This window comes from Podarcis melisellensis (genome assembly GCF_964234715.1).
Source record: "Podarcis melisellensis genome assembly, chromosome: 8".
Classification (NCBI taxonomy): domain Eukaryota; kingdom Metazoa; phylum Chordata; class Lepidosauria; order Squamata; family Lacertidae; genus Podarcis; species Podarcis melisellensis.
Window position 1 is genome coordinate 55,074,886 of NC_138540.1, and position 16,530 is coordinate 55,091,415.

The 16,530-nt window shown below is 43.6% G+C and overlaps 1 long non-coding RNA gene across 1 annotated transcript in view; it reads left to right on the top strand.

Annotated features, from left to right (window-relative positions):
• Positions 1–16,530, top strand: part of LOC309376443 — a 40,510-nt gene that overhangs the window by 21,536 nt on the left and 2,444 nt on the right. The window contains exon 2 of the long non-coding RNA XR_014171191.1: positions 14,867–15,033. This is a non-coding gene — a long non-coding RNA (uncharacterized lncRNA). The remainder of the gene's footprint in view (positions 1–14,866; positions 15,034–16,530) is intronic.

Sequence of the window (16,530 nt, forward strand, 5' to 3'; positions counted from 1 at the left end):
CATAATTTAACAATACGTGTTTATCTAGCTCCTCTCCCCATGTAATCCAGCAGCTCTCAATGTCAGAGTTTTCATGGTCAACACCTTTTCTTCATAGAAGATTTGCAACCTCAGTTTGGGAAGCACATTGAGCGGCTGCAGGAGTTCAACTAAAGGAGCAGGAGGATCTCAAGTATCCAGATCAAGTTTTGCATCTTAAAACAATCTCATCCACTATCCAAAAGCCATTGCATACATCTTTGTCTTTAATATGTGCTTTTTTAAAAAAAAGAATACAAATAGAAGCCACTGAGGGAGAGCTTGATACTTCCTGTGACTGCAGCTCAGGTGTGTGTTAATCCTTTCCTCCCCAGTTGTTGTCCCAAAGCTGCCATTTGTGTTGGGAGAAAATCCTGCTCCTGTCCCCTGAATATCTTGCAGCTTGGGCTTCCTTGGGCCTTATGTGATGTGGAGCACTGCCCATGCTCCACAACCTCCACATAAGAACTCAAAGGCCTAGATGGAGCCTGCCTTTCTGCAGCTGTGATTCTGCTGCAAGTTTCTCAAGGTCATGTTGGCTGAGACTGATGGGACTTATAGTCCAAAATGCCTGGAGAGAACCATAGAACTAGAAAGAAAGAAAGAAAGAAAGAAAGAAAGAAAGAAGGAAGGAAGGAAGGAAGGAAGGAAGGAAGGAAGGAAGGAAGGAAGGAAGGAAGGAAGGAAGGAAGGAAAGCTGGCAAAGGCTGATCCTTGAGAGTTCCTGACAAAGGGAAAGTTGGAGCTGGGACTACATGGACGTGGTTCGTGGTGCCATGACTTTGTCACCAGTGAGTGTAGTATAACTGTGAGAATGGCTCATTTCGCTAAGTGGTATAGATCTGTCTGAAGCAGCTGTCATCTAGGTGTGAGGCAGGCAATAGACTTCCTCTTAAAATCAAAATTGTGTTTATGTTGTCAGTCTCCAGCCCGTCTGTCTTCACCTTCTTAGTGCAACTGGAGACATAGTGACTTTCCACTGCTGTGCTTTAGACTGTTTTGGGTGGGAACTTTTCTGATGAGGTTCGGCAGCAGAGAATTTGCATACAAAGTGGAATCGCTCCTAAGAGGAGCTTAGTTTTGTCCTTGTAATTATGCCGTCAGCCCCACATGCAAGAAGCCACCCCCAATTTTCTGTGGTATTTAATTAAGGTTATCCAGCAGCCTTGATGTGTTTAGAAACAAAACCACTGGCATCCCTAATAAAGATCTTCCCCATTTTGAGCAAAGAGGAACAGATTTCCTTCAGGCACCCTGTTTTATCAATCCTGGGAGCAGAAGAAGAAATATGTAACAGAGTAACAGAGCTATTAAATGAACAGTATACTTGAACTTGGGCAGAGGGAAGGAGCAAATCCTGACATGGTTTGCATAGGTGCAAAGTTAAGGGGGGGGGAATTATATCTTCAGTGTTGATCTGAAACATCTCAAAGCTGGGGCAGAGGTGTGAAATCTCCTCCCCTCAACACAATGTTAATCCCTTTAAATCACTTTTCTAGCTGCACAAGTACCAAGTTGCAACACAACATTGGAAGAGGTAAAGGCTGTGTTCACATAGCAGTTTGTTCCATTTCCCCAACATTTCCCTAACTCCAAATGTTTGCATTATATTTGAGCTTTTGTGTATTGTAAAATCCCCTTTTAGAAAATTAATGGAATATAGGGCAAGTTTAGCCTTAATTTCCATGTTATTTGACTGCAGGAGAAAATCCATTGGCAGCCCCCTTAACCCAGAAAACTGTGAGAGGGAAGTGATGAAATTTGGGGTGGTAGAATGGCATACTGATCTTTTCTGCCATTTTCATGGGGGAATCATGGGGAAACAGAGGCAGGCATGTACAGAAAAGGTCAGGAAGTCGCAATGTTGTCCAATGACGTTCACACCCCCACTGGTGTGAACAGAATTCAGTGCAACATGCCAGTATGCTTATCAGAAAGCCACAGCTCCACAATGCAACAGGTGCAGCAGTGTGAAAGGAACATTAGAAAACAAGACATTCACATTATCATCAGGAAAACTAAAACAATATTTCCCATGTGTGAATGCACCCTAAGTCACTGGGCTATCTCGGGCATCCTTCACTAACCTGGTGCCCTCCAGATGTTCTGGACTTCAACTCTCACCAGTCCCAGACAGCTGGTAAGGAAGGGTCCTTTTGGTTTAGTGGCATAGCCCTTGTTTTCCATGTAGAAGGTTCCTATGTGAAATACTGCCAGTCAGTGTCAGCAATAGTGAGCCCGATGGGCCAACGGTCTGATTTGATATAATGCAGTTTTCTACATCTCTGTCTTCCTATAGATCTGTGAGGGCACCAGACTGGTGAGGGCTGGCCTAAATTTCCTTCTTCCATGCCATGATATAAAATGCAGGCAGAACTCCATGGGAGGAGATGCAAATATCCTAATGTGGCCCAAGTAACACAGAGTTGCACTCCCTTCTCACTGCCAACAGAACAGGGCATCTTCCACTCACCCACCTCAAAGCAAAGGCAAAGGGGAGGGCAGCTTCACTTTAGACAAACAGCACTCTTCCTGGGGCTTGCCACTCATTCTGACACTTGTTGGGGGTTTTGAAAACCCACCTGCCATTAAGCTTCTGCTGTGCTTTGTATAATGGCTAGCTCTCTGTTTTGTCCCCTGAGCAGGCATGGTGAGTATATATCAGAGTCTGAGCACAGGCAAGGCCAGAAGTTGAAGGGAGTGTGCTGGAGCAGAAAGAGAGGAGCCATCAGTGTCACTTTAGTGTAGCTTTACTACCAAGAGCAGGAAGCATGAGTCACTGCCTGGCAAGTGGGGGTGCTTTTTGCACAGTGGCTCTGCGGTTATGTTCTGGAGGATGGTAGCACCCTGGGTAGTTGCCAGGTTTGCCTCTTTGCTTGCCCAGACCCTGCCAATGACACCAAAAACCCACTTGATATTGGCATTGTTGAATTCCAGTATCTCTCAAACTGACACCAGGTGGCAGACTTTTCAGAAGATTGTGGCTTCTTTCGGGTTCCTCGGTAATGCCTTTCAGGTCTGGCAAGTCAGCAACAGGTAAACCTTCCTTGCCCTTTCTGATCAAGTTGCCGACTGAACCATCCCAACAATGACCTTGTCTGGGCTGTTCCCTCCCACCCTCAGTTCAGAAATCCAAGAGCAGTTGTGTTTTCCTTCAGAGTGGTTTTGCTGTGAGTTTGTTACCCCACAGGACAGAAACGGCAAATCATCAGCAGCACCATCATACAGTGCTTTACAGCAGGGGTGGCCTACTGTTTTGCACCCATAGGCCATATGCAGCAATGGTTAATTATCGGGGGGGGGGGCATACTCCCTTTTGCATTCCAGGTAAAACAAAAAAGCTAGTCTCTAGACAAAAGAATAAACAGACACAAATCAGACATCAGAAAGGGCAGTATTTAGAAACTAGGAGTGAATATTTCAACGCCATAGGACACTCTGTCCTTTAAGTGGTCATTTTGAAACAAAGGGATTTCAATGAGAAACTCTGGTGTGATTGGTTTGTCAGGAAATTCAGTTCTTTCCTCTGTGACTTGAATAGAGATTGTGGGTTTTTAATCATCATCATCATATCTCTCTCTCTCTCTCTCTCTCTGATGTTCTCCTTCCTCTTCCATAATTCCCACTCTCTCCCTGCCCTACTCAATGGCAAATGCAGAAAGCAAAACCTTTGCAAAGAGGGGTTAGGCATGTATCCTGCTGTCAGACCTGGACCTGGAAATCATGGACCTGAGCTCACATGTAACTGGAGGCTACACCTGCACAGAAGCTTATTCTCTTCCTGTATCCATCCCCTCTTGGTTCTGGGAGACAGTGATGCAGGAGAGCGTGGGGAAACACCTCGCCCTTCACTTCCCTGGCCTGCCTCTTCCTCCTCTTCCCCCCAGCTCTGAAGCTTTCCTGGCCTCTGAAGCTTTCTTGCCTCCTGGCTGATACAGATTCCCACAGACCACTCTCCCTTCTCTCCCAGCTACCCTTTTCCAGTGCACTCATCAGCATCACTGACATTGACTAATGTTATTTTTTTATTAGAATCACATTTCTGGCAAATTTAACAGGTTGACATCATTTCCAATTGTTTTCATTTCTGATTAATTTACTGGAATCTCTGACACCCTTCTTCTGCTTGTAACTTTGATGTTTTTCCATCCAAACAATGCTACAAGGGATCACAACTTAGCCAAATTTCAGGGAAAGGAGTACTCTTTATGGACATTTTTAAAAAAGAGAAACACGCACATCTTAGCTGATGTTTATACTCCTGGAAATGAACAGATACTTACAAACAGCAAAGCAAATAACTCAGTTACAAGTTTCTGCATTGAATACCCAAGTCATTGGGGGCCAGGGGGCAGGGGGATGCTGACCAAAAAAATCTCACTATAATCCTGAGGGAGCAAGAATAAAAAGGAGAGCTTAGCTGGCAAGATCTGTAAGCATTTGTATTTTAGGCTGGGTTAAGAAGCTCTGAGAGCTTGGTTAGATTACAGATGTTTGAGGAATTTGATCTTTGGCAGTTTCAGTACAAACTTGACCTGATCTGCACTTCCTAGATTAATGTGTACATCAGGACTTAATTATGCACCAGCTTCCACACTTCCTTTCACACAGTTCTTGGAATAAGGCAATTTCTTATGTTCCTAAACATGTATTTAAATAGGTCCTTAAATCTAAACGTTCATGCAGGCATTTTTATTTTTTTAAGATACAGATTCATGAAGAAATGGGATGCAACAGACATTTGGATGAACACATGCAGATGTGAAATTAACAGCTTCAGTTTGGTTTGCATTAAAATGAGAGTCAAATTTGCGTTTACTAAAACAATGCATGAAATGATGCACAGATATTCTTAAAAATTCACAAGTCTTCAGATTTTGTGGAGCAGTTCTCAAATCAAAAGAACTGAATCAGTATGTGTATAAAGATGCATATCTAAGGGAGCCCAATTTGCAAAACTGCAGTAGGGAAAATTCTTCTTTATTTCTTTTGGGTCTCTGATATAAAACATAATTAACTTTGTATGATCAAGATGACTACAGAAATGTAACTGCCATGGACTTCCTTGCAAGCACCGACTAACACCTGGAAAGTTTGAATTTCAGGTATCAGAAGGAGGACTGAAGCTCTGCTCCTGATCTGTACAATCTGAGTTACTTGAAAACTGGGAAACAATGTAAGACATTTCAGGGAGTGGGCAGGAGTAGCTGCCTAGGAAGGAGAGGGGAGCAAATCCAGCCACGGCCACCAGCAGAGAAAGCTACACCCACAGAAACCACTGAGCATAGAGAAAAAGGATGGAATTGATCCTGCGGTGGCTTTTCCTTCTCCACTGTGGAATTCCACAAAAAGCTACTTATGCCAACTGGCTGTGCTACAGTTTCCTCGTTCAGAATTCACATCAGTCTAACCTGCTGCCCTCCAGATGTTTTGGACTACAGCTCCCATCAGCCCCAGCCAGCATTCACTAACTGGGGCTGATGGGAGTTGTAGTCCAAAACATTTGAAGGGCACCAGGCTGAGGAAGAGAGCCTTAGTGGCTGGCAATACTCCATCTTCACTTGAGTGGATTAGGCTTGATGGCTGAGCCACGGAATTTTCACCGACCTCCTGCCCTGTTTTATTTTACCAAAATAGATAAACAAACAGCCCAGCAGCCTGTATCTATTGGACATGATTCTGGCCTGACCAGTTGTGAAACTTTACTCCAACCCCCGAAAGCCGCACACACACAAACATCCTGCCAAGTTATTTAAACCCCTGTTTTCATAGCTTACATGCCATTCAGAATAGTTTGCATTATTTAAGCACAGAATCAACAGACATTTAAAACAACTTGGGTTACTGAAACCCCAGAGGAGGTGCTTTCATTTTAGCTGTTTGCTCTGCCTCCTGGCTCTGCAAGGGAATCGAGTAACCACTTCCTCCTTTCTTCTTCCAGATGCCAGGGTGCTCTGGGATTGATGGGTCCAAAGCTTGGTGTGAAAGAAATAGGGTGCAGCCGGGACTGAACCTTTGGGGCTGAAACCCATGAGAACATAAGAAGAGCCTGTTGGATTGGCATCCTGTTCTCACAGTGGCCAGCCAGTTGCCTGTGCAAGCAGAACCTGAGCAGAGCACAAGAGCACTTGACAGTGGAGGCAGAGCAAAGCCACTGTGGCTAAGCCATTGATAGCCATATCCTCCATGAATTTGTCCAATCCACCTTCAAAGCCATCTACGTTGGTGGCCTCCTGAGGGAGAAAGTTCCATAGTTTAGCTATGTGCTGCATGAAGCATTACTGTCTTTTGTCTGCATCTTCCAACATTCAGCTTCACTAGATGTCTCTAGTGTCACGAGAGAAGGAGAGAAGTTTTCCACTATCCACTTTCTCCAAGTTCTCAGTATGATTTGTGGGTCCTTTCTTATAGGCCCTTTTGCAGTAAGAAGGCCAGCTCTCTGCCTCTTTGTCCCCTCCCAAGCACATACATATGCGTGAGCCTCTTTTCCAGTTCAACTTCTATCCATCTTCCATTATAAAGAAATTCTGCCCTTGGTATGCCTCCCCCCCCCCTTCTCAGTTTGATTCCCTGGCACCATATCTGTATAAATTAACTATCCCAAAATACAGACGTGCCTTCACACTGGCCAGATTGGATGTGATGCCCTCTGCCGTACTTGAGGGCAGATACCAAAAGATTCCAACTGAGAAACGACTCTGCCCCTGTGGAGATGGTAATCTGGAAACAGTGGCTCAAGTTCTCCTGTCCTGGCCCCTTTATAAAGTTCTGAGGAATGAGATCATTACCCCACTCTTACTTACTATCCCAGGCCGCTCATCTGAGGCCACATTGGTCTTACTTTCATCAGATCAAAATGATCAGACAACAGCAAAGGTTGCTAGATTTATCGAGGGTGCAATGAGATTAAGGGCTACTATCTGAACGATAATCTTGGCCATTTGATTGCCCTTTTTACCCATTGCTGTCTTTTTTATTTGTATATATTTTATTTGTATATATGGCTTGTTTTATGTTGCTATGGCCGTTGGCCAATGCGATTAAAGTTTATCTTATCTTATCTTATTATCTTATCTTATATCTTATCATCTTCTATCCATCTGGTTGCTCTTCTACTTTGCCAAAGTCTTCTGCTTAAAACTCACCCAGGACTGTCTGCCTGCCAGCTCCTGTGCCACTAGAAACCTCTGCTGTCTTGGAGCATTATCCAGATCTGCTCACACGATACTTCTCTGCCTTGCCTAATAGTTTAGATTAAGCGACTTGTGTGTCAAAAAGAAACTTGCTTATAATTTAGTTGTCCTTTTCCTTGCCTGCCTGAAATTTTGCAGGTGCTGCCCCTGAGATGATTGTGACAAAATGTCATGCCAATTGGACTGAAAATGTTGAAGTTATGGGCAGCAGAAATGGAGCTGGATCTCCTATTAAAATCAATGGGGTTGAAAATGAATTGGAACGACCAAGAAGGACAAAATCTCATGCCAAAATGAATGCCCTTCTAATGACTGAAGGTTTCAAAAACGAATTTGAATGAGAAACAAAACAAAGCATTAATTGAGTTTCACACCCCATTAATCTCTGCAAAGAGGGAAGCTGAATTCCATGTGTTCTGCCAAGAGATCCCATTTCTCAAATTCAGGGAAATGTGCATCATTGGGTAGCAGACTCTGTCTTAGCTTGCCATCATGTTTGAAAATATTTGGCAAAAGCTGCTCAAACAAAGCAACACTAGGCTCACTGTATGGGAAACAGTGAGAGCCAAACCTTGAAAGAACCTGGAGTCTCTCCTCATCTGGTGTCTGCTGCTAGATGCCAATCCTTAGCATACTGTTAATACTCTGCTACAAGTGTTACAACTGAAGCCGGGATTAGTTTTGCTGCATGTGGTCCACAATGATTCTGGGGCAGGTTTTTAGTGACTTTTCAACACTGGCAATATAACATATTTTAATTTAATATATAGATAGCAATTTTTAACCTGCTTAGTTGTACTGCTTACGTAGGTGCCAACTCCCTGGGGCACTGGGTGCACGAGCACCACAAAATTCCCCATGAAGGGACCAGGCACCCACAAAGTTTGGTGCCAGGACCATGCACACTGCATGGCACCCACAGCCCCAGGCACCCACAGTCACAGGGCCAAGCTGGCACTCCTGACTGCTTATAATATGCCTTTATTTCTTTAATTAACCCATGAATTTATTTCTTTTGAACCAGGCACAAATGAAGCTTCCTTATTTTGAGAAGATAGTAGGTAGAACAGTTGGAATTATGCTTCCTGTTAGGTCCTGCCTTTCTCCCTACAGCCATTTTTATTTTTATTTTTTAATGGTGTCTATGTGAGAATTTTTACGAAGTTAAACTAACTCCAGTACTTTCCCTTGAAAATAAAGGACTCTCTCTCTCTCTCTCTCTCTCTCTCTCTCTCTCTCTCTCTCTCTCTCTCTCTCTCTCTCTCTCTCTCTCTCTGTCTCTCATTCTTCTTCCAAGAATATGTTCTGTAATTTTCAGATCCTCATTGTTCCACAAAAATTATGCTAATGGCAAAATATGTCTTCCAAGTTTTGGGGGATTTTATAACAATTGGCAGAGTGTCTCGATCTATAATTGTTTTTGGACCAATTTACGTGTCTCTGAGCTGCCAGACTTCACCAAGGAAGTTGAATGTATTCTTTGTGCTGATAATTTTACAATTGTTGGGGCTGTTCTGTCCTGGTAGAATTTAAATGTCAGGCTTAGGATACAGGGGGGTTGTTTCCCCCACCCCAAGGGAACTGACATCTGCAGCTTCCAATGAAAACAGAGATGGCTGATTAGAATCCTGCAACAAAGACCATTGAATAGCACCAGTCCAATGAATTTTACACCAGTATCAGCAACAAGTTTTAGCAAAGCAAAGTCGTGGTGCTAGGTGCCAAAACAACAATCATCGAAGTGTCAACAGCAGCAGAGCTTGGATGCTGTAGACTCCTTCTGGCTGAAAGGTGACACAGACATATGCCCAGTTTAGGAGAGAAGGTGGTCTGATGCTCTTTAACTGACTTGTACTGATGCTCTGAAATGGCTACAGAGTTCAGGACTGTCTGCCAGCTCCAATTATGGGAGATGGCAGAATCAAAGGGGTGGGCTATTTGTTCTTTGGCTTGAGAGCATTTGCTATTTGTTCTGCTCCACCCCATTCATCAGGCTCAACCCTGAGCCACCGGGCATTAACTTCTGCATCCAGGAGGCCCAACTAGGCTGAGAGGGCAGGAACTCATGTAACCTAAGTCCTCAGTGGAGCAGAATTTCTCTACAATGGAAACAGACCAAGACATACCATTATGCAGGGTGCAGCCACCTCCTCAGACAACTGATACTGAAGGGTGGGATGTGGCAGAAAGGTGATGGAGGACAGCTCTGCGTGTGCCACGCAGCCTGCACTGTATCTTGTAAGCCAGCCGGCCATCCTCAGTGGCTGTGGAGAATGCCATCCCATCCCCAGTGCTGAAATTATGTTGTTGTTGTTAATGATGATGATGATGATGATATCCCACCTTTCCAAGGAGTTCAGGGTGGCATACACAGCTCCCCCTTCCCCATGTTATTCTCATAATAACCCTGTGAGGTAGGTTAGGCAAATAATGGTGACTGGCCCAAGGTCACCCAGCGAGCTTCATGGCTGAGTAGGGATTTCTGATCTCCCCACATCCTAACGTATCACTCCAACCACACTAGCTTTAGCCTGGTCAGTTCCTGCACATGAAACAGGAGGGATGCCATATTGCCCCAGCAAGCAAAATGCCTTGAGCCAGCGCTGAAGGGAAAGTAAACTAAACTATAAGTTTGACAGTCACAAATAGTTGTAACATACCATGACTTCTTGTGACATGTTTGAAATGGTTCAAATAATCTGTGGTTATTTTTTATATATATAAAAATTAGTCTTGAACTCAGTGTGTTTTGATAGAGGCTCGGTTTTGATATTGCTATGTTTAGACTTTGTTTCTATTAGATTCTGATTTCATTTTAAATGAGGTTATTACAAAAAGCAGATGTTAAATGTAATTTATTAGCAGCTTCATACTAAGTGCCATTTTGAAATGTCTAGTCCTCCATCTTCATTTAAAACGGTGTTTGCATGTAGCCAAACATAGATGAATATCTGCTCCTTGGTCTCAGAAATCATCATGTTAGTTATGATAACTTAAGAGGTGTCCAAATGGATAGAAAACAGACAGGTAACTTCTAAAATATGTAGTAGATTTAGTTAGTTAATTTATAATTTATTTGTTTCATTAATTTATATACCACTTCACATTTCAACAAAAATCTCTAAGCAGTTTACAATTTTCAACAAAAAGGAATCATATAAAAAAATACAATACCAACTCTACATTCAAACCAAATAGTACTACTACCACCAATATGTTCCTAATCATAATAATTGGGGTGAGGGTGGACTAAATGACCATTGGGAATCCCTCCAATTCTCCAATTCTATTATTCTATTACGTAGAATCATAATATGATTCTATCAATCCAATATTTGTTGAGGAATGATACTCCTGAAACTACCAAGATTGTTTCAGGGTATTTAGTCGAGATCTTTAAAGCTAAAGCTAAAGTTGCCTGATTTATTAAATGGTGGCTATCTAGTCTTTTATATATTGTATGTGTTTGGATTATCAATGCATTTGGATGACTTTGTATGATTTTATTGTTTAAACATATGCCCATAAAGGCCAATAACAATACCAATATAAAGTAATATAACTACCATATTTTTCCATGTATAAGACTAGGTTTCCCCCCTAAAAAATAATGTCAAAAATTAGGGGGCATCTTATACTCTGGGTCATCTCCTCCCATTTTCTTAAATCTGAGTCCCCAAAAATATAGAGCATCTTATACATGGGGGCATCTTATAGACGGAAAAATACGGTATATCTAAACAATGAACATTATGTAAAAGAGATAAGAACCACCCAAAAATCATACACAAAATCAAAATTAAAAACACACAAAACATAAAAACACACACACATAAACCCTGCGGTTTTGTCTGCTTTTTTAAAAAAAAAATCCAATTTTGATTTTGAAGGAATAATCTCTCCCTCTGCTCCACTTTATCGCAAACCGTTCTACTTAGGGAGTTGGTAGCGAGAAGAGCAGCAGTGTTTATTCTTCCAGAGAAAGAGGGATTTGATCAGTGTCCAAATTCTTATTATGCCGAGAGAGTGATGACAGGGGCTTAGAAACATAAACAGATGTGTGGAGAAGGTGCAGGTTTTAATTGACACCGGCTGAAAGGATAATTGTACCTTCCACAGCATCCTGCACCCCTGCTCTGCCAGCTCTTCACCACAAGCACTTGAACGCCACTGCTGCCAGGATGCAGATTGTTCGTTTGCTCCTGACAATTTTGCTTAATTGACTGCCGAGCAAAAGCAGCTGTCTGAGCCGGGCCGCGAGTGATGCAAGGCCCAGGTGCCGGCATCTCCAGGATACCATAAACTCAGTCTTATCCTTCTCTGCGGAGCTTTGATTTGCTGGACTGCACTTGCTGAGCCTGACGGTTCCCATGGGCAAGGATGAGCACATGCAGAGCACTCCTTTGGTGTTAGATTTTCCTGTCCTGTTGTGCACCCTTTGTTAATTGCAAAGTGATCGGCAGGGGCTGGTTTCCTCCCAATAATGCTTATTCAAAAACATAACTCGGTGTTGCAACAGGGCTTCTTCCTTTCTCCATCAAGGAGGGCGATGGTTCCAATCAGGTCACCTACACCTCACATTTTAGTGTATAAAATGGTGCATGGCATGCAGAAAGTTGCTAGGGAAAAGTTTTCCCTCCCTCTCTCATAACACTAGAACTTGTGGACATCCCATGAAGCTGAATGTTGGAAGATTCAGGGCAGATAAAAGAAAGACTTCTGCATGCAGCACAAAGTTAAACCGTGGAACTCCCTCCCGCAGGTGGCAAGGATGGTTACCAACTTGGATGGCTTTAAGAGAGGATTACACAAATTCATGGAGAAGGAGGAAGAGGAGGAGGATGTTGGACTAGATGGGCCACTGGCCTGATCCAGCAGGGCTCTTCTTATGTTACTTACAGCCACAGCAAGCGCTGCAACCTTCCAACAGCTTGACCTCACCCCCCAAAGGCACACCCCTCCATTTGCTTCTGAGATAGATAAATGCTAGCATTGCCATGATGGATTTCCAACTGATATATTAACTGGTCTTAGATCAGCAAGGCAAAGAAGCAGCACCAGCAAAAAAGCGTTTCCATGGAAGAACATAAGGAATAATTGCAGAGGAAGCAGGCATGGCGGGGAATACTGTCTGATGCTGCTACCAACTCTACACCACTCCTCATCAACCTGTGGCCTCCAGATGTTCTGCACTACAACTTCCCTCTGCCCTAGTCAGCAGAGCTGTGTGGACTGGAACTGATGGTGGTTGTACTGATGGGGCCTGTTCGACAGTGGAGTTTTTAAAGTAGAGGTTGGATGGCCATCTGTCATGGATGCTTCAGCCGAGATTCCCTTGGCTCCCTTCCAACTCTACAATTCTATTTCAAAACAGCTGGAGGGCACCAGTTTGCTAAATATTATTTTCAGCGCTATAACGTTATACATAGACCGCAATCCTATACACACATAGGAGAAAATAAATTTTGAGGGACTCTGTGCATATAGCTAAACTAGAGAATTTGCTTCCACAAGAGGCAGGGGTGGCTTTTGGGGTGGGCAAACTGAGCCACCACACAGGTTCCTACACTTAGGGTGCTCCAAAGTCTGGTACAAAATCCTGCCTGCCTCCTTTATCATCAGTCAGTCTCAGTCTGCCTTGCCTTTAAACCCAGCAGCATAACAGGCAAGCAAACCTTCCCTACAGAAACACAAGCAGAAGCCCTCCTCCTGCCCCTCCGCCTTAAGCCAGACCCATGCACATCGCTAGTATGCCAGTTCCTTGGCCAAGAGCTGCCCTTATGCCCCTTTCCTGCACAAGGCCAACTGCCCTGTTCATTCGAGGCATCAGGAGGCGGCAGCTGCCATTTCATTCTAGCAAGAAGGGAAAACAGAAAAGAAGCTCTTGTTTCACAATGAAATCTCAGCAGAGTGGAGCATTTTCCACTGGCTCTGACTAGAAGCTGAAGAAGAAGTGGGTGCAGATGGCACTGGAAGACAATTCAGTTGTTGGACAGAATAAGGCTGGGGGAAGGCTGGATCTCCAGTCCTGCCACCAGTAGGGTTGCCATATTTCAAAAAGCGAAAATCTGGACGCAAAAGTTGTTGAGCTTTTAATGCCACACACCAGTGCAAACGTCTATGCCCAAAGAAAACTGTAATCCTAGACACATTTGAGAGTGAATCCTACTGAATATAGTAGGACTTGCTTCTGAGTAATGCATATAATTGCACCATTTTCTTCTGATTGGGATGTGCAGCACTGGATTTTTAGGGAAGAGGCCATTTCTGCATTTCTGTCATGCATTTGATATTTATTGTTGCAAACACAGTACCAAAAGTAGAGGCTGCATGCAATTAACTGCCTTCTCATTTTGAGCAAACAAAGATGGCATCAAGTTAAAGAATGAAGCTCAAGAAAAATGCACAGCTTTGATAGTCCCTCCATGTATTTATGAGTATAATATTTAAGGTATTTACCCCAATTTATGTGCAGTACTTCACATTGTTCTCACTGTACATGTTATAGTTGGAACTGGTGAGAGGTCATTTTCAAAGCTGAAATTCATAAAGCTTTATTTGTGCTCTTCTAGGTTGCAAGGGCCTGTACTAGGATTAGACATGATTTCAGCTGAACATAAAATTGGGAGAGGTTTGGATTACAGTGATTTGATTGAGAACTTTGTGTCCAAAAAGGCTCAAAAAAGTTTATTGCTTTAAACAGGGCACCAGAGAATTGACTCGTAAATGACTGATTGCTGTACCATTATTTATCAGTGAACTGTCTATCATCAGTCCAACATATATCTCTCCTACCACGATATCCTACAGTGCGCTTTTTAGGGTTTGCTTGTTTTGACTATTTCTTTTATTTCATTTTTAGAATATATTTTATTGTTTGGGGCTATTTCTATTCACATAAGTGCATCACATATGAAGATAACAGCTTGTTTCTTTTTTGTTTATGACCTGTATTCACGTATTTACAATGTAGTGCTGATATAATGTATTAAGTAATATTCTCTACTCCAGTTGTATTAAAAGTTGACCATAATGAATGTTCTATGATACCTTTATCTATACGTTGTCTCAAGAGTAATTGGGGGTTTTGTTTTGCTTTTCAAATTTTAAAGCTTTCAGTGATCATTGCCACATTAACATAGGTCCTGTCAGTCATACACACACACACACACACACACACCCAAAACACACACACCATGTGGTCACTGAACAGGCACTGTCAGATGTGGGACTGCACCTATTTTGTGGCTTGTTTATGTAACAGTCTCTGACTGATATTCCTGTTCCCCTGAATGCTGTTGCTGGCTGGGGTCTAATTTTAGATTGCCCAGCCCTGATCAAGCTGTTTGTCTCAAAGTTGAGACTTCTAGGTTTGCTCAATTTGACCTCCTGCCATGCACAGTTAAGATTTCCTCTGCTGTCTGCCCCCTCCTTACACAGCCTCCTCTCTCATTCGTTTTTGTCTTGCTAATTATGTTAAAACTGTTTCTGCCATCACTTTCGGCTATGGAACTTTGCAGATGTGGAGGATAGATAACCCCTGGTGGGGGTGGTCTTACTACCCGGGCTTCTTTCTTTTAATTGATGCATCAGATAAGCAGCCTCAGAAGGTGCTGGTTTTATAATAAATGGTCATTGTCTTCCTTTCTCCATAGAATGTGTGATAGGAAGCAATCGACCGCAGAAAAGAGCTGCCCTCCTTTGATTTTGCTGTGGGTCTCTCCACAGGAAGCGTTGCACATTTGGGTCAACCAGGATAAAGAACGATGGCTTCCTCTTTTCAGAAATCGTCGCAAACCAGAACCCCTCCCCAGGAAAAGAGGTTTGCGATTTTTACATAATGTTGCAGCAGAAGTTGCAAGGGGAAAGTTTGCTCCTTTTGCTCCTTTTCTTTTCTTTTTTACAGAACAGGTTGTGAACTTGAGGGCTCTGACCACAGATCAGTTATGTATCATAACAGGAAAGATGAGAGCCAAGATATTTCCCAACCTTCAGAGAGAGAGAGAGAGAGAGAGAGAGAGAGAGAGAGAGAGAGAGAGAGAGAGAGAGAGATGACAAACACCAGGACTGCAAATTCAACCGACAAAAAATATTCAGAAATCTTTCTCTGGATTTCTGGACAAGATCTGCCATGGTCTCTGTGTCCTCCAGCTATAATGTGTGGGGCAGGCCTGTGCAATGAAGCTAGAGGAGAGCCATGGGGGTAATGTGGAATTTGGTAAAATATCATTGAATTGTAGGTGGCGCTGTGGGTTAAAGCCTCAGCGCCTAGGACTTGCCGATCGAAAGGTCGGCGGTTCGAATCCCTGCGGCGGGGTGCGCTCCCGCTGCTCAGTCCCAGCGCCTGCCAACCTAGCAGTTCGAAAGCACCTCCGGGTGCAAGTAGATAAATAGGGACCGCTTACCAGCGGGAAGGTAAATGGCGTTTCCGTGTGCGGCTCTGGCTCGCCAGATGCAGCTTTGTCACGCTGGCCACGTGACCCGGAAGTGTCTCCGGACAGCGCTGGCCCCTGGCCTCTTAAGTGAGATGGGCGCACAACCCCAGAGTCTGTCAAGACTGGCCCGTACGAGCAGGGGTACCTTTACCTTTACCTTTAAGGACCCTGAGGGTCGTCTAGTCCAACTCCCTGCAATGCAGGAATCACAGCTAAAGAATCCTTGACAGATGACCATCCAACCTCTGCTTAAATACCTCCAGCGAAGGAGGGTCCACCACCTTTCAAGAGAGTCCATTCCACTGTCACACAGATCTTATATTCAGAAAATTCTTCCTAAGGTTTAGTCAGAATCTCCTTCTGAATCCATTAGTTTGGGTCCTACTCTCTGGAGCAGCAGAGAGCAAGCTTGCTCTATCATCCACGAGACGGCCCTTCAGATATTTGAAGGTGGTTGTCATGTCACGTCTCAGATTTCCCATAAGAAGCCAATGCTTTTTATTCATCCCTTGATCATACCTTCAGGGTGCTTTTTTTTTATTTGAATAAAAATGTCCACATAGAGGAGCCACTGTTTTGGAGAGCAGAGAACAATTAAGGCCAAACCAGGCGTGCTTTGTTATGAATTAGATTGAAGGGATGGGGAGGATCTGACCAAAAAGTGTGAGGAATGCTGAACCCTCCCCCGCATCCTTCAATTTCCCTCCCCTGCAATCTTTCACCTAAACTTCATCCTCCGCATACTCCAATGCCGGAAGAGAGCCAAGCTGGAATGGAAGCACTGGAAGCATTTCTGCTGCATGGAGGGAAAGAAGGGGAAAATCCTGGGCAAAGGCTGGCACACTGGGTTCATGTGTCACTTCTGAGCAGTCCCCGACCAAACG